Genomic DNA, 18,946 nt, shown 5'->3' with positions numbered 1-18,946 from the left:
AGCCTCAGCACCACTTCCAGCTTTTTGTATGTATGTGGTACCAAGGAATCGAACCTGGGTCTTCGAGCATGCTAGGCAAGCATTTTAACCACTAGGCCAAACTCCCGGCCTTTTTCTTTTTCTTTACACCCATTTATTTAGCTAGAAACACAAGCTTCAGAGGTACTGGTAATAATCTGTAATAATTTGTAATAGTTTTTCTACAGGAAACAATTGTCATATGTCTAGAAAATGTTGAAGAAAATAGTTGCATACATCTTTTCTGTCCTTTTGAGTCTCAGTCACTAAGAGTTCCAAGTACTTTTGGAAGACTCTTGGTCTCCTGAATGGCCTGATGAATGCATTAAAATCAAGCAGTGCATTTGGATTCCATAAATACTCTTAAATCCATATGAATGTGGCATGGGTTGTGGAGCTCAGATTTCTCCTACTGGCATTATAACATCTGAAGAGCATTTGTTATGAAAGTTTCACACCAATTTTGTTCTGTTCCTTCTTCATTAGCCTCTGTGCTTCCTTTTCCATTTTCTTCCTTTGTTGCTCTTTGTTCCTCTGCTGCTCTCTTTTCTCTGCTATTTTCTGCTGCCTCAGAACTTCTTCTGCTTGCCAGGCTGCATCTTCCTCCTCCTCCCAAGCATTAGTATTTTCTTGCCAAGGGTCTAAGTCACCTAATTCAGATGACTGATGAATAAAGGGCATATCTTGTGTAGCTGCTGGTCTACTAGAGAAACCTGTGCTACCATCCAGGATGCCAAAATTTGACAGTTCTCTCTTTTTAATAACAATTTTCTGAGTTTTCCTTATAGTTGGTGTCATGTCCTTAAAATAGTCAAGTTCCAGTTGTTCCAAAGATTTTTGGTTTTTTTTTGTTGTGATGCCACGCTGCCATTGCCTCCTTTAATCTTTACACTTGTGGGTGCATCTTCATCCCAGGAAGTCCACTCCTCCACATCTGTCTGCTTTGGAACTGAAGAATAATCAACTGTAGTTGGCAAAGGTATTTGGTCTCGACTTAATTTTCTTCCTCTGCCAGACCTGCATATTAATCTCTTTAGGAATGAGAATACTGTTGCTAAGCAAGTACAAACTTTAAATAGCCAAAACTGAGTGGTGGCCATGGTGGGAGCCAAAACCTGCTTGTGAGAGGAGCGAGATCTGGAGCTGGACAGCAGGCAGGACCCGTAAGTGTCAAGCTTTGGGGTTTTCGGGGCCTGTGCTCCCCAGCATGAGCACCACATGGCGAGGTCCGCATGGGCCTGCTTTTTTTTTTTTAGTTGTATTTTATTGTTGGGAAAATATATAGAGGGGTTACAGTTATATTCATCAGGTAATGGCTACATTATTTCTCAAAACTTGATACCCCTTCTCATATTTTTGTCTCCCTTTCCCTCCTCCCACCCCTCACCCCCCGTTTTTTGGCTAGTCCTAGTACTTGAACTTAGAATGTGAGCACTGTCCTTGGGCTTTTTCAAGGCTAGAGCTCTACCCCTTGAGCCACAGCACCACTTCCAATTTTTTTTTTTTTTTTGCCAGTCCTGAGCTTGAGCTCAGGGCCTGAGCACTATCCTTGGACTTTGTCAAGGCTAGCACTCTACCACTTGAACCTCACACCACTTCCAGCTTTTTTTTTTTTTCTATGTATGTGGTACCAAGGAATCGAACCTGGGTCTTCGTGCATGCTAGGCAAGCACTCTACCACTAAGCCAAACTCCCAGCCCTAACAGTTTTGTTTTTGTTTTTGTTTTTTTGCCAGTCCTGGGTTTAGGGCTCAGGGCTTGAGCACTGTCCTTGGACTTTCTCAAGGCTAGCACCCTACCACTTGAGCCTCAGCACCACTTCTGGCTTTTTGCTATGTATATGGGGTACCGAGGAATTGAACCCCGGTCTTCGGGCATGCTAGACAAGCACTCTACCACTAGGCCAAACTCCCGGCCCTCCAATTTTTTCTATATATGTGGTGCTAAGGAATCGAAACTAGGGTTTTGTGCATGCTAGGCAAGCACTCTACCACTAGACTAAACTCCTGGCCCCTTGCTTTTTTTTTTTTTTTTGTGGGTCATGGGGCTTGAACTAGGCCTGGTGGTAGAGTGCTTGCCTAGCATGCACAAAGACCTGAGTTCAATTCCTCGGTACCACATACATAGAAAAAAATAGGACTGGCAAGAAATTAAAAATTAAAAAACAAAACAAACAGCTCTAGCCTGTTGGTGGCGGTTCTCGCCAATAATCCTAGCTCCCCAGGAGGCTGAGATTTGAGGATTTTGGTCAAAGATAGCCAAGACAGATGATGGTTGTTGTTGGGCTTGAACTCAGGGCTTGGGCAGTTTCTGAACATTTTCACCCTACCACTTTGATCCACAGTTCCACTTCTGATTTTTTTTTTTCCCAGTCCTGGCTTGAACTTAGGGCCTGAGCACTGTCCTTGGGCTTTCTCAAGGCTGGAGCTCTACCACTTGAGCCACAGCAATACTCCCAGCTTTTTCTATATATGTTGTACGGAGGAATCAAACCCAGGTCTGGGTGCATGCTACGCCAGCACTCTATCACTAGGCCAAACTCTCATCCCCCTCCCCCACTTCAGATTTTTAGATGATTAATTGGAGATAACAGTCTCACAGGGACTTTTCTGCTGGGGGTTGGCTTCAAACTGTAATCCTCAGATTTCAGTTTCCTGAGTAGCTGGGATTACAGGCAGGAGCACCTGGCTGAGACAAATCTTTGAAACTATTGTCTCCAGTTAACCAAAAAAAGCCAAAGTAGAGTTGTGGCTCAACTGGTAAAGTGCCAGCCTTGAGAGAAGAGGCTAAGCAAGAGCTAAAGGACCACACCCCCCCCCCAAAAAAAAGCCCCAAACTGAAGCTCTTCCTCTTCTTCACTCAACCTCCCTAGACCTGGGATTAAGAGTAGGAGACAGGAGCCAGGCCCAGCCTTCCCTCTTGTCTCTTAGGGATTGCCCAGGTTCTCTAATTTGGTGGGACTCATATCTAAAGAGATAAGGGAAATAGTTTGTCTTCTCTAGCATTTCTACTTGTCCATTTTTTCAATTTAACATTTTAATCTGTTTGAATATGGCCAGGGGGTGGGGTGTGGGTGGGGACCATTTAGCTGAAGTCACTAAATAGACCAAGTCTCTCTCTCTTTTTTTTTTTTTTTTTTTTTGCCAGTCCTGGGCTTGGGCTCAGGGTCTGAACACTGTCCTTGGGTTTTCTCAAGGCTAGAGCCTTACCACTTGAGCCACAGCACCACTTCTATTTTTTTCTATGTATATGGTACTGAGGAATCGAACTGGGTCTTCGTGCATGGTAGGCAAGCACTCTACCACTAGGCCAAACTCCTGGCCCCAAGTTTCTTTTCCTTTTTCTTTTTCTTTTTTTTTTTTGGTCAATCCTAGGGCTGGTAGCATTGTCCCTGAGCTCTTTTGCTCAAAGCTAGCGCTCTACCACTTTGAGCCACAGCACCACTTATGGTTTTCTAGCAATTTAATATGAGATATGAGTTTCACATAGTTTCCTGCCTTTGCTGGCTTTGAATGGAGATCCTCAGATCTCAACCTCCTGAGTAGCTTGGATTACAGGCATGAGTCACTAGTGCCTGGCTTAGACCGAGTTTCTGTCAAAAACAAATGCTTTCCTTACAATGTTCTCAATATATATACAGATTATACAAAGAAAGTTTTGTGTTTGTGTACAAATCTTGGAAGTTGAACTCTAGGCTTAGGCACTATTCCTGACTCAAAGCTAGTGCTCTTCCACTTGTGCCACAACTTCACTTGTGGCTTTTTGTTTTGTTTTGTTTTGTTAATTGGAGATAAGAATTTCCTCAACTTTCCTGCCTGGGCTGGCTTGAACCACTATCCTCAGAACTCAGCCTCTTGAGTAAGTAGAATTTATAGGTATGAGACACCAGTGCCCAGCCTGTAGCCACTGTTTTAATCTTAAATACTTTCTAGCCACATGTGGGTGGGTGGTCAGTCTGTAATCATGTAGATTTGTGATGGTTTCTCTGTAGGGTGGCTTAGCTTCCTCAGGAAATTCTGAATTAGTGCTCACAGCAAGTACCAGTCCCCACATCCCTGTTCTGCGTGCACTCCGCTCAGTCCAGTCCACCCACCCTGTCCACACCCTACCAACCTCACCCTTCCCTCATTCTCCATACTGTGTGACAGAGCTGCCATCCTGGTGATAATGCCACGGAAACTGCTGCCTGCTATGCCTTGTACCTGTCTACCCCCTCTCCTTTCTCCTCAGACCTCCAGCGCTTCCACCCTCTCGCCTTGACACAATCAACAGAGAAATGGCACATTTCCCCTGGCTTCCTCCCTCCTATGACAAGGAAATCCTCTGTGCCCAGCTCCGCCATGGTGCACCTTGGCAACCCATCTTGTTGTGCTCAGCTGCGCCCCCTATCTGTACCCTTCTAGACCATCCCCTTTAGGAAGGAGGTGCACTTCTTTAATCTTTTGACTCTGGGACTTGAAGTCAAGGGGGGCCTGGGTGCTGTCCGGAGGAGCTTTTGTGGTTAGAGCTAGCACTCAACCACTTTGAGCCACAGCATTATTTCCCTATTTCCTGTTTTCTGGTGGTTAATTAGAGATAAAAGACTGGGACTTTCTGGCCCAGGCTAGTTTTGAACTGGTATTCTCAGATCTTAGCCTCCTCAGTGGCTTGGATTACAGGAATAAGCCACTGGCACCTGGCCTTCATTCCTTCACTCCTTCATTTAAAATACTTTTTTTTTTAGCTGGCATGGTGACTCATGCATGTAATCCTAGATACTCAGGAGGCTGAGCTCTGAGGATCCCAGTTCAAAGCCACCCCATGCACTAAAGTCAGGGAGACTCTTATGTCCAGTTAACTACTAGAAAACCAAAAGTGGCACTGTGGCTCAAAGTGGTAGAGCACTAATCTTGAGCTGAAGAGCTCAGGGACAGCACCCAGGCCCAGGGATAGGGTTGTAGCTTTGAGCTGAAGAGCTCAGGGATAGAACTCAGGACAAGAGTTCAAGCCCCACGACTGACCAAAAAAAAAGATGGCCAGGAGTTTGGCCTAGTGGTAGAGTGCTTGCCTAGGTGCACAAAGACCCGGATTCCATTCCTCTATACCACATATATAGAAAAGCCGGAAGTGGTGCTGTAGCTCAAGTGACAGAGTACTGAACTTGAGGAAAAAGCCCAAAGACAATGCTCAGGCCCTGAGTTCAAGCCCCAGGACTGGCAAAAAAAAAAAAATTATGCTGGTTTTGGGGCTTGAACTCAGGGCTAGGCATTGTCTCTGAGCCTTTTTTTTTTTTTTTTGGTGGGGGGTGTGTGTCAGAGGGCTTGAACTCAGCCTGGGTGCTGTCCCTGAGCTCTTCAGATCAAGGATTCTGCCCCATCCTTGAGCCAAGCCCCACTTCCCTTTTTCTTTTTTTTTTGTGCCAGTCCTGGGCTTGAGCTCAGGGCCTGAGCACTGTCCTTGGACTTTCTCAAGGCTACTGCTCTACTTGAGCCTCAGCACCGCTTACAGCTTTTTTTCTATGTATGTGGTACCAAGGAATCGAACCCGGGTCTTTGTGCATGCTAGGCAAGCACTCTACCACTAGGCCAAACTCCCGGCCCTTTTTCTAGAGGTTAATTGGAGATAAGAGTCTCAGGTCCTTTTGTGCCTGGGCTGGCTTTGAACCTCGATCCTCAGATCTCAGCCTCCTGAGTAGCTAGGATTATAGATGTGAGCCACTAGGACCAGCATTTGTCTCTGAGCTTTTATACTCCAGTTCTACTTCTGGCTTTTTGGAAGAGTCTCATGGACTTTCCTACAGGTGCTGGATTTGAACAGCTATCCTCAGATCTTAGCCTCTTGAGTAGCTAGGATTACAGCATAAGCCACTGATGTCTGGCTTAGTGTGTTCTTTTAAAAAATGATTTGCTACAAAAATGAACAAAGAAATGGGGCCATGTTGGGGACGGGAATTTGGCCTAGTGGTTGAGTGCTTGCTTAGCATGCACTAAGACCTGGGTTCGATTCCTCAGTACCACATTCACAGAAAAAGCAAGAAATGGTACTGTGCCTCAAGTGCTAGAGCTCTAGACTTGAGAAAACCCAAGGACTGCACTCAGGCCCTGAATTCAAGCCCCAGGACTAGCAAAAAAAAAGAAAAAGAAAAAAAGAAATGGGGCCTTGGATAAGATGCAGACCATCACCACCACCACCAGCCAAAAAAAAAAAAAAGGAAGGAAAGAATGAATGAACCATGTGTGCTGTGTTATCTGTCATTTCCAGTTAACCACCTAAAGACCGAAGTAGATCTGTAACTTTTTTTCTTTTTTTTTTTTTGCCAGTCCTATGACTTGGACTCAGGGCCTAGCCACTGTCCTTGGGCTTTCTCAAGGATAGTGCTCTACCACTTGAGCCACAGCATCACTTCTGTTTTTGTTTTATTGGACATAAAAGACTCATGAACTTTTTTTGTCCAGGATGACTTCAAACTGTATTCCTCAGATCACAGCCTCTTGAGTAGCTACAATTATAGATGTGAACACATGGCCTTCCCCCTGTCCCCCATTTCTGGTTCTAGAGCTTAAACTCAAGGCCTCAAGAATGCTAGGCAGCCAGTGCACGGTGGCTCACCCCTGTCATCCTAGCTACTCACAGAGGCTGAGATGTGAGGATCAAGGTTCCAAGCCAGCCCTGACACAAAAGGACCTGAGACTCTTATCTCCTACTAACTCCTAGAAAACAGGAAGAGGGGCTTGGTTCAAGGGTAGGGTGGTAGCCTTGAGCTAAAAAGCTCTGGGACAGTGCCCAGGCCAAGTTCAAGCTCCATGACCACCAAGAAAAAAAAAGAATGCTAGGCCACGTGATGGTCCACACCTGTCATCCTAGCTACTCAGGAGTCTGAGATCGAGGATCAAGCTTCAAAGCTAGCCTGGGCATGAAAGTCTGTCTGACTCATCTCCAATTAACAACCAGAAAACTGGAAGTGACGCTATGGCTCAAGAGTTCAAGACCTAGGACTAACTAAAAAAAAAAAAAAAATGCCAGGCAAGTATTCTCTGTCTGAGGTACATTCCTAGAAGAAAGTCTCCAAATATTCTAAAACTTGAATCTATATTAGATGACCTTGCTTGAGTGTATGCAGATTTAGGTAACTAAGGACATATTCCCTTTATTTTCTGGGGGGATGGAGACAGCTGTTATGTATAAACCCGGCAGATCTCAAACTTGACGTTCTGTCTCAGGCTCCCAAATGCTGGGATTGCATGCACATTGCTATCACTCTTGCCTTTGCCTGAAGGTTTTTCTGATGGGAAATAAAAATTTTTATAAAAGAAATATTTAAGAAAAATAAAATCTGGGCCGGGAGTTTGGCCTAGTGGTTAAAGTGTTTGCCTAGCATGCATGAAGACCCGGGTTCGATTCCTCGGTACCACATACATACAAAAAAAGCCGGAAGTGGTGCTGAGGCTCAAGTGGTAGAGCTCTAGCCTTGAGAAAGTCCAAGGACAGTGCTCAGGCCCTGAGCTCAAGCCCAGGACTGGCAAAAAAAAATAAAAAATAAAAAATAAAATAAAATAAAATCTGAGGGCTAGGAGTTTGGCCTAGTGGTAGAGTGCTTGCCTAGCATGCACAAAGACTCGGGTTCGATTCCTCGGTACCACATACACAGAAAAAAGCCAGAAATGGTGCTGTGGCTCAAGTAGTAGAGCTCAAGCCTTGAGAAAGCCCAAAGACAGTGCTCAGGCCCTGAGCTCAAGCCCAGGACTGGCAAAAAAAAAAAAAAAAAAGAAAAGAAAAGAAAAGAAAAAAGAAAATCTGGTAATTTTCTGCTCTGACTGTCTTTAGGTTCAGTGGTTCAATGATAAACAGACATTCCAGTTATTCCCTCCTCCTCTTCATGTTCACTAGTCTGCAACACTTTGCCAAATTATATTATTTTTAGAGGATTCTGAGCAGTAAAAATGAATAGGCTGGTTTCTTGTCTACATGCTAAAAATATGCAGTTTAGAAACAATCAAAACTGACTTCAAATGAAGAAATGTTGGAAGCAAGCCATGGCTTTTTTTGTGTGTATGTTGTGGCACAATGAAAAGATGTCCCAGCTATTTCTGGAAAAAGGAAATTTGTCTTCCAAGAAGTACATTAGTTCACCTTCAAATTCATCAGTGCAGAAACTGCTAATGACCAATGAAGGGCTCCCCACAGTGGGATTTGACTGCCCATCTCCCCAGATTTCTATTTGCATATTATGTGTTTACCTTGCAGCGATAAAAGTAGGTTACTCTTGGTGTTTAGCTGGTAAAAATATCCACAGTTTGATTAAATTATTTTGGTCTGAGTCCAAAATAGTCTCTTCTCGATGTCACTGAAGTTATATGTTTTCTGATGAATGCCAAGACTATTAAGCCTAGGCCTTATGATGATTATACATCAGTGGGTTTTGCTTGTCTATATTTTACAGTTCATTATTTAACAGTGCTTATCTAAGGGGTTCATATCTTGATAGGATCATTTGGTTGATTCTTAACTAATTTTCAATTTCAAAAATATTTCTATGTCACCATAACTTGTCTATGAAGATCTGGTTCAGAATATGAAATCTTCAGATTGTACATGCATCACTGCTTTTACCAGATGTCTTTGTATATTTCCATACAACAAATAATTATCACCTTGTCAAATAAATTCATAGTGTGGCAACCTGATCTTTTAAGTCATTTTGCCTTTATTATAAATCTCAGAAATCAGGTACTTCTGGTCCCTAATGCACAGTCATAAGTATTATGAAAAAGGAAAACTGAAGAAAATGTGTGTGTGGGGGGGAAATCTCTGAGATCTTCTATTTTCAAGGTAAATTATTTTGTGTTTCCAAAAAATTAACTGATAGCACAAATATTTTCTAAATGGATCCTATGAAGGCAATAAATTATTGTAGAGTCAAATATCTGTAATGTTCACAAGTCTCTTCTCTGTCCTGGAAGAAAGCACTAGAAATGCTTTTTCTAGATCATTTATATCCTAACCAGTGGCTGCTTCGTCAATCTGTTCTCTGGAGAGGAACACAAGTTGATTTTTTTTTTTTTTTTTTTTGCCAGTCGTGGGGCTTGAACTTAGGGCCTAGACATTGTCATTGGCTTTTTTTCTCAAGGCTAGTGCTCTACCACTTGAGTCACAGCACCACTTGCAGCTTTTTTCTATGTATGTGGTACCCAGGAATTGAACCTAGGTCTTTGTGCTTTCTAGGCAAGCACTCTACTGCTAGGCCAAACTCCTGGCTCACAAGTTGATTTTTCTAATGCTTATTAAAAAGGGCAAAGTGATTCCTTTGTTCATATTTGAACTTAAAATTCCAGTCTTTTCATTCATTAACAAAGGAGAAGAATATCAAACTATCTTTAATAATTTGACTATCAGGGGCCGGGAGTTTGGCCTAGTGGTTGAATGCTTGCCTAGCATGCACGAAGACCCGGGTTCGATTCCTCGGTACCACATACATTGAAAAAAGCCAGAAGTGGTGCTGAGGCTCAAGTGGTAGAGCTCTAGCCTTGAGAAAGTCCAAGGACAGTGCTCAGGCCCTGAGCTCAAGGCCAGGACTAGCAAAAAAATAAATAAATAAAAAATAATTTGACTACCAGGAAAATATTTGTTCCTTTCCTATACCAGACAGAGTATCACTTGAGAGGAGTAAGTACCTCGTAAGCAAGCCTCCTGTGATGTTTTGCATTTCATCAACCACATGACATTTCTTTGAAGTCAGTAAATAAATGATGCTCCCTTCCAGAGAATAAACTTTAATGTGTCATTTTTGAATTACTTCAGCCCAGTACTGCAGTTTTCCCAAGGAAGACACAGACACATGGCACAATGGCTAATAATTGAGTATGCACGGGACCTTGAGGCCAATCCCTAGCACTAAAGAAAAAACATCAAGCTAGGAATATACCAGGAAGGGACTTTTTTTTTTTTTTTTTTGCCAGTCCTGGGGCTTTGAACTCAGGGCCTGAGCACTGCCTTTGGGCTTTTCTTCAAGGCTAGTTAGTGCTCTACTATTTTTTTTTTTTTTTTTTGCCAGTCCTGGGCTTCAGCTCAGGGCCTGAGCACTGTTCTTGGACTTTCTTAAGGCTAGAGCTCTACCACTTGAGCCTCAGCACCACTTCCAGCTTTTTTCTATGTATGTGGTACCAAGGAATCCAACCCTGGTCTTTGCGCATGCTAGGCAAGCACTTTAACCACTAGGCCAAACTCCTGGCCAGTGCTCTACTATTTGAGCCAGAGCACCACTCTGGCTTTTCTATGTGTATGTCACTGAGGAATGGAACCCAGGTCTTTGTGCATGCTAGGCAAACACTCTACCACTAGGCCAAACTCCCAGCCCCCAGGAAAGGTCTTTGCATACAAAAAATGAGTTCTTGGTAAGACACAGGTGGGACTGTAATCCTAGCTACTCAGTAGGATATAATCTGAGGATCTTGGTTCAAAGCCAGCCTGGGCAGGAAAAGTTGTGAGCCTCTTATTTCTAATTAACCACAGAAAATTAGAAATGGTGCTGTGGCTCAACATGGTAGAGCACAGCCTTGAAAGAAAAAGTTCAGAGACAGAACCTAGTTCCTGAGTTCAAGACTCAGAACCACCACTAGAAACAACAAAAAGTCTCACCGGTCTGATCAGATGTCAGGATCCACAGATCTCAGCCTCCTGAATAGCTAGTATTATAGATGTGAGCCACCAGTGCTCAGTTTTTTGCCTGACAAATCTTGTCCCATGTTGCTGCAGCCCTCTATGTTGTTGTTTACATGATCAAGGCTGTTGTTTATAGGTTTCTGATTGGGTTGTTTACATGATCATGGTCATTGTTTACATAATCATGGTTGTTGTCTACATGATCCTAGACTGCTAAGACTTGGTAGGTATCTTAGAGCCTGAGTACTATACCATCTGATGTTATGATCTGTGTTCTTTGGCTTTTGTTGGTGGTGGTGGTCATGGGACTTGAATTCAGGGAATGGGCACTGTCTCTGAGCTCTTTTTTTTTTGGGGGGGGGCCAGTCCTGGGGCTTGAACTCAGGGCTTGGGCACTATCCTTTGGCTTTCTCAAGGTTAGAGCTCTACCCCTTGGGCCACAGCACCACTTCCAGCCTTTTCTGTGTATGTGGTACTGAGGAATCACCCCTGGGTTTCAGGCATGCTAGGAAAGCACTCTACCAGTAGGCCACACACCTGGGCATCTTTGACATTTTTCTTTTTTTGAGTCATGGGGCTGAACTCTGGGCCTTGGCACTGTCCCCTGAGCTCTTCAGCTCAAGGCTACTACCCTACCCCTGGAGCCACAGTCCCACTTCACATTTTCTGATTAATTAGAGCTAAGAGTGATTAATTTGGAGATAAGAGTCTCTCCATCTTTTGTGCCCAGGCTGGCTTTGATCCAGGATCCTCAGATTTCAGCCTCCTGAGTAGCTGAGAGCCACCACACCCTGCCATCTTTGACCTTTATCTACAGTTCTTTGCATAAACTGTCTCCAAGGCAGATCTAGAAACTTCTGGAAACAAGTTTTTCTTCCTAGGCACTCTAATCTTCCCCTGCTCTTCAGCCTTGAAGCTGGTGCTGAAGGACTTCCCTAACCTGACTTGCCTAATAGTTCGTCCTGAGTCCCAAGTCCTTCACAAGGTTTCCTGCCCCAGGCCCTGCAGGGAGTGCTACCCACAGGACCAGAAGAATCTGGACAGACAGGCCTACCTGGCTTTCCTGCCTGGTCTGTTAGAACACAGTATACACATTTTGTCTAACCATTTTGACATGCTTGTCTACGCATCAATCATGTTTATGCAATGAAATCTCCATAAAATCCATAAAACCTAGCAGGCCAGTAGCATTCAAGGGCTAGGGATGTGGTACTATGTTAGAGTACTTAGCTCTTTTTTTTTTTTTTTTTTTTTTTTTTTTGCCAGTTCTGGGGCTTGAACTCAGGGCCTAAGCACTGGCTTTGGGCTTTCTCAAAGCTAGAGCTCTACCACTTGAGCCATTAGCACCACTTTCAGCTTTTTTGTATGTATGTGGTACCGAGGAATTGAACCCAGGTCTTCGTGCCTGTTAGGCAAGCACTTTACCATTAGGCCAAACTCCCGGCCCCAAGTACTTAGCTCTTTGTGTGAGGCCCTGTGTTTGATCCCCAGTACTTCAAAGTGAGGGGGCAACAAAGGGGGAAGAGAACAGGATTGAGACAGCTGAAACCTCCAACAGATGTGGCTGCTGTATGCCTTTTCACCTTGCTGCTTGTTTGTTTTGTCAGTTGTGGGTCTTGAACTCAAGGCCTTGGAGCTATCCCGGAGATCAATTGCTCAAGACTATCGCTCTATCACTTTAAGCCACAGTGCCACTTCCAATTTTCTGATGATTAATTGGAGACGCAGACTTTTCTGACGGACTTCTCTGTCTTGGCTGGCTTTGGCTGCTTATTTGAACTTGTCTTCTTTTCTTTACATATGGTGTATATTTTCAGGAGGGTTGGGAAAATAATACAGAACTGGAGGGGAAAAGGGTGAAAAAGTACAACAGTGGAGCTTACTAGATGTGGATGACGGTGAACTATGCAACTTAGTGGAGACGAGAGGGAGGGACTGGGGGACAGGGAGAGCAAGATACTATATGAGAGGAATGCTTCTGTACATCCCCTTTATAATAATAATAAAATAAATGCATTAAAAGCAAAAACAAAAAAATCCAGGTGCTGGTGGTTCACTCCTATAATCCCAGCTACTCAAGAAGCTGAGATTTGAAAATTATGGTTCAAAGCCAATGGGGCAGGATAGTCTGTGAAACTCTTATCTCCAATGAATGACTTAGAAAAAGCTAGAAGTGTTACTGTGACTCAAGAGGTAGACTCCATCCTTGCACAAAAAAACTCAGGGCCGGGGCCGGGAGTTTGGCCTAGTGGTAGAGTGCTTGCCTAGCATGCATGAAAACCCGGGTTCGATTCCTCGGTACCACATACATAGAAAAAAGCCAGAAATGGTGCTGAGGCTCAAGTGGTAGAGCTCTAGCCTTGAGAAAGTCCAAGGACAGTGCTCAGGCCCTGAGCTCAAGCCCAGGACTGGCAAAAAAAAAAAAAAAAAAAAAAAAACTCAGGGACAGTGTCTATGCTGTGAGTTCAAATGTTGGCATTGGTTTATGCAGGCATGTGCACACATGTGTACACACACACACAAAGTCAAGGCCAAATGTTCTAAAAAAATCAGGAGTAAAGAATTCACTCAAGTTCCCATTGTATGACCAGAGGCCCTCTGGACCAGCACCTTTGTCTACGAGGAGCAGGTGCAGATGAGCTGGCCTCAGAAAGTACCCTTCCCAGCCCTGATTTGCTTACTTTCCTGGTGTGTGGCTGGCAATGCCAAACACAGCTGCCCTGGAAGGAGGGTATTCTGGCTTAGCACTTGTGCACCTGGCTTCTCTGTGGGCGGGGCCAGGGCAACAATCCCAGCTGCTGAAACCATGGAGACTGGTATGAGGCAGTCCAGACACATGCTTCTCTCCTCTTCCCTCTGTCCCTTGAAAGATGGAGCTAGCTAAAGTCCACACTGTGAAAATAAAATTGCTGAGAAATCAATGTAGGCTAAGGGCTTGGCTGCGAGGATCAAGATGTGAGGCCAGCCTTGGCAGAAAACTTAGGGATATACCATCTTTAAAATAACCAGCAAAAGCCAGGCGCTGGTGGTGCATGCCTATAATCCTAGCTACTGAGGAGGCTGAGATTGAATGATTAGGGTTCAAAGCCAGCCTGGACAGGAAAGTCCATGAGCCTTTCCAGTTAATCTCCAAAAAAGCTAGAAGTGAGGCTAAGGCTCAAGAACTCGAGTGCTAACCTTGAGCAAAAGTGCTCAGGGACAGCACCCATACCTTGAGTTTAAGCCCCACAACAGCCAAAATAAGATCAACCAGAAAAAAAAAACAATGTTGGAGGTATGGCTCAAGTGATAGAGCAGAACCATCTCAATAAAATCAAGGTCCTGGACAAAACCCTGTGGCAGAGACACATCACCCTGACTGGGTCCCATGGTGCCAGGCCTTGTTATAGTCATGGCGGTGACATTGGAAAGGATGGGTATTGATAGGGATTACTGTCCAGAAATCTTCCTTTACCCAGGGAGAGCTCCATTCATCCTCACCAGCTCTGCACTGGCTCTGAGCCTCTAGTAGCCAAGAGTACAGTCAGTACAGAAGAGTGAACCTTTGCCAGCTGCTAGGGCTGGAGAGAATGACTGGAAAACATGCCAGGCCAGCCAGCCAGCCTTCCAGGTCAGCCCAGCAGGCAGCAGCCTATGAGGCCCCAGGGCTCAGGGCAGCTCCACTGCACCCCCTGGTGGCTGAACCTTGTCAGGATCCTGAATGCCCAATGGATAGATAATATTTTTTTTTGGTTGTGGGACATGAACTCTGGGCCTCAGGGCCTGGTCACTGTCCCTGAGCTCTTCAGCTCAAGGCTGCCACCCTACCCCTTGAACCACAGCCCACTTCTGGTTTTCTGGTAGTTAATTAGAGATAAGAGTCTATGGACTTTTTAGTGCCGGGCCTAGCTTTGAACCTTGATCCTCAGATCTCAGCTTACTGGGTAGGTGGGATTACTGGCTTGAGCCAGGCGTCTGGCTTTTTTTTGTTGTTATTGTGCAGCTTGAACTCAAGGATCTGGGCACTGTCCCTGAGCTTCTTTGTGCTCAAGGCTAGTGCTCTGCCACTTGAGCCACAGCACCATGTTTTGAGTGTTTAATTGGAGATAGTCTCCTAGGGACTTTTCTGCTGGGCTGGCTGGCTTTGAACCATTATTCTTACATCTCAGCCTACAAAGTGTTGGGATTTTTAGTCCTTGGTCCCTCCTGACCTGCAGTAGGGATAGAGAGAACACGCCCCGACCAGCATGAGCCAAGAAAGGAGAGGGCAGACTGATGGCTCACACCCAGCTCTCCCTCGCCGGAGGACAATCAGATGCATCAGAGAGACCGATCAAGGCAGGAACTCGTTTATTGAGGAAGTCCATTCAGCTAATATAGGGTGCAGGAGCCTATCAGCACAAAGGTGGGCAGGGCGGGGAGGTCCACATGTTTACTCTCACTATAGGTCTCAGCAGAGAGGGATAAAGCAATAACACATGCGTACCCAATGGTAATCAAGTCTCAGCAGAAAGTGATTCACAATACCGACAATATAGCTGAAAGTCAGGCAGGGCATCACACAATAGCTCATTTCTTTGTGTGGTTATCTTACTCAGTGATGCAGATTCACGGGCCAGCCTGACCTTGCACTCGGCTCCCAACTGTGCCACTTGAGCCACAGCACCATTTTTTGAGTGTTTAATTGAAGATAGAGAGTCTCATAGGGACTTTTCTCCTGGGCTGGCTGGCTTTGAACCATAATTCTTAGATCTCAGCCTATAGAGTAGAGAGGATTAGAGGTGCGAGCCAACAGCATCCAGCTATAGTAGGGATTGTTTTCTACCTGTCAGGCCTCACTCCATCCCTGGCCTTTCATCCTGGGAGGGGAATGGGGGGAATAGCCACTCTTTTATAGAGGGTCTGAAGCTTCATCAGTACAAGGACCGGGAGGATTCAGGGATTCCTCCACCTAGAAGTGCTCCTTTCCAGCCCTGGGACACCATGCATTCTGGAAGGATTCCTGCTCCACTTTGATAGATGGAAGGATTTTTCCCAGTCCTAGACTAAGTAGAGAGGCAGAACACAGGATGACGCTGACCAGCCTTTGGGGAGAGGATGGGTTCATTGCCCTGTGGTGCTCCACATCCTGTTTGGGATAATGGAAATCCTGAGTGTTCAGAGAAATGGGAAATAGAGAATGGTGGCACACAACATTGGATGGATTTGCCCCTCCATTTGAAAATGACAATGGTAAACACTTTAACCACTAGGCCAAACTCCCGGCCCTGGAGACTGCATCTTAATGGCTAGGTATAGTGGTACCCTGCTGCCATCCTCATCAACAGTGGGGAACGTAAGCAGACCTTAGTTCAGTTAGCCTAAGAAAAAATGATTGTTTTAAAATAACCAACAGGGGGGGCCAGGAGTTTGGCCTAGTGGTAGAGTGCTTGCCTAGCACGCACAAAGACCCGGGTTCAATTCCTCAGTACCCCACATACATAGCAAAAAAGCTGGAAGTGGTGCTGAGGCTCAAGTGGTAGAGCTCTGGCCTTGAGAAAGTCCAAGGACAGTGCTCAAGCCCTGAGCCCAAGCCCAGGACTGGCAAAAAAAAAAAAAAAAAAAAAAAAAACCAACAGGGAAGGTTGCTGGTGAATTCTTAAGCTTCTCAGGAAGCTGAGATCTGAGGATTATGGTTTCTAGCCAGCCCAAGCAGAAAATAATGTGGTGTTGCTCAAAGAGATAGAACAAGAGAGCCAGAGGTATAGTTCACGTATTAAATTATCTATTGGCAAGTGTAAGGCATTATAATTTCTAATAACATCAAAAAAAAATAAAACAAAAAGACAGTTGTAATTGTCTGGTGGCCAAATGAAGAAGCCTGAAGGTGAATTGTCATTCCTTTGTGCCAGCCTCAGAAGTTGGGCTGTGCACTGACGTGATATGAAGAGGGTTTTTAATTGCTCCTGAATTAATGTGCTTTTTTTCTCAGCCCTTGGGGCACCTGGCTTTAATTACTGTATTAGGTCACATATGCAAATGAGTCTACCATCAGCCCTGGTCCCTGCAGGGAGCCTTGAGGACCCAGCCTCCTCACTTCAGCTAGACCAGCAGGGAGCCTTCAGAATTGCAGTGGCCAGGGGCAGCTATCTTCCTGCTGGGGATGAGAGCCGAACTGGATCTAGCCCAGGTAGAGAGTTGAAGGTTGTGGCCTGGGTGGATGAATCTGAGCTCACAAATGAGCTGTCCCTGAGCTAATCAGCTCAAGGATAAGACTACCCATGTGCTACTTCAGGTTTTCTAGTGGTTAATTGTTGTCTCATGGTCTTTAGTACATAGGCTGACTTTGAACCAAGATGCTCAAATCTCAGCCTCCTGAGTAGCTAGGATTACAGGCGTGGGCCACCGTGCCTGTCAAATCCTCTATTCTCGATGGAAGATTGTGACAGAAGAGACAACTGGGGAAAGCACTGAGCTGGGGTGGCGGAAGGCTCAAAGCCCTGAAGGACCAGGCCTGTGGCTGAGGTGAGGGATTAGGTAGGCCTGCACTAGCCAACTCTCCCTTCTAGGAATGCAATCCCAATCACACCCAACCACAGATTCTTAAAATTGTTTTATATTCTGGAAATTTCTGTAAATTGTTTTCACCATTGAACTTGCTGTCAAAATCGACACACATATCACAAAAGCACAGGAAAAGCCAGGTCCGTTGCCTTATGCCTATAATCCTACCTACTCAATCTTAGGATCAAGGATCATAGGCAGTCCAGGGACAAAAGGACCTGAGACTCTCATCTCCATCTAACCTCCAAAAAACAGGAAATAGGATTGGCTGAAAAGCTCAATGACAGCACCCAGGCTTAGTCCAAGCTGCATGACCCAAAAGAAAAAGGGACAGCAAAATTTATTAGAGCCTGAATCTCCTTTAGTTTTTCTCTACCACTCCGCCAACAAGGATGGAAGTGCCTGTCTGGTCCCTTTTGTGGGAAATGCGTGATCCTTGGAACAGCCTCAGGACCTTTGGAGAGACCACAGCCAGAACTCATGTGGCAGGCATGTGTTCTCTGTGTTGGGATCCCACTACTCAGGAAAGCCTATTGGCTGTACTTCAGACCCAAGCACAAAGCCCAGCGCCAAGAAGCTCCTAGCACAGTACCCGCCCCCTACCCACAGGCCTGTGGATGGTGTTGGTGACACCAATTGGCTAACCTCAGCCTTGGCAGCATTCATTACACAGCACCTGGGAATTCTCAGGAAGCTCTGACTGCCTTCCTTTAAGCCTGGCATTTGACCCCATCCTGTCACCAATCTGCCTGCCATGCTTTGTCATTGGCTCTGCAGCAGGTAGGGACTATCAGCCTTCAGTGTGGAGATTCTGAGCCCATTGGGGTGGGGCCCTGGCCTGGCAGCTCCCACTGTCTTCCCAAATGCTTGTTTGAATAGGGAGCCAGGAATTGCCGGGATGGACAACACAGCTGTGGCAAAGTATTAATACGAAGTTTAAAAAGATTACAATAGCCAAAGGTGGGTGGGAAGTTCATCCTAGCCTAGTGCTTGCCTAGTACGCAGGAAGACCCGGGTTCCATTCCTTGGTACCACATACATAGAAAAAAGCCAGAAGTGCTGCTGAGGCTCATGTGGCAGAGTTCTAGCCTTGAGAAAATCCACGGACAGTTCTCAGTCCCTGATCTTAAGCCCAGGAGTGGTGGGGGTGAGGGGTGAAAAAAAAAAAAAAGCAAAAGGTGCATGAGCACCTGTGGAACTAATTATTCACCCCAGGCAGGGATCAGCAGGATCCTCCTGAGGATTGCTGTTGGAAGGCAACTCAGGCAGGCACACCTGGACTTCAGCCAACCACAAGGAATCAGACAGCATAGAGCATCACCTTCGATCTCAAAAGCTCAAGGACAGCACCCCAGAACACCAACATCCCCAGAGACAGTCTAGTCAGCTAGTGTGTGAAGCAAGGAGGCCCATTCTGAAATGTAGGCTACCTCCTGGTCTTCCTGCTCTGCTTTAGTGGATTAGGGGAGATGCAGTGGGCATGTTTGTCCACAAGAGGGCCCCCAATACCTCTTCAGAGAACACTTAACAGGGGCAGAAAATGGTCAAAAAAAGCCAATACACTACCTATTTTTTGCACTGTTAACCTTTTCTATCTGCACACATGGAACTGTTTAGGTAAGGTTCTTTTTGGCCAGTCCTGGGCTTGAGCTCAGGGCCTGAGCACTGTCCTTGGACTTTCTCAAGGCTAGAGCTCCACCACTTGAGTCTCAGCACCATTTCCAGCTTCTTTCTATGTATGTGGTATTGAGGAATAGAACCCGTGTCTT

General features: G+C 45.3%; 1 pseudogene; it reads right to left on the bottom strand.

The window, feature by feature from the left end:
* Window positions 1-213: 213 nt before the first annotated feature.
* Window positions 214-1,130, bottom strand: LOC150062554 (receptor-binding cancer antigen expressed on SiSo cells pseudogene; annotated as a pseudogene).
* Between the last annotated feature and the right edge of the window lie 17,816 nt (window positions 1,131-18,946).

The sequence above is a fragment of the Megascapheus bottae genome, chromosome 6, assembly GCF_031878675.1.
Source record: "Megascapheus bottae isolate mThoBot1 chromosome 6, mThoBot2.hap1, whole genome shotgun sequence".
Lineage (NCBI taxonomy): Eukaryota > Metazoa > Chordata > Mammalia > Rodentia > Geomyidae > Megascapheus > Megascapheus bottae.
This window is presented reverse-complemented; position numbering and strand designations above follow the sequence as displayed.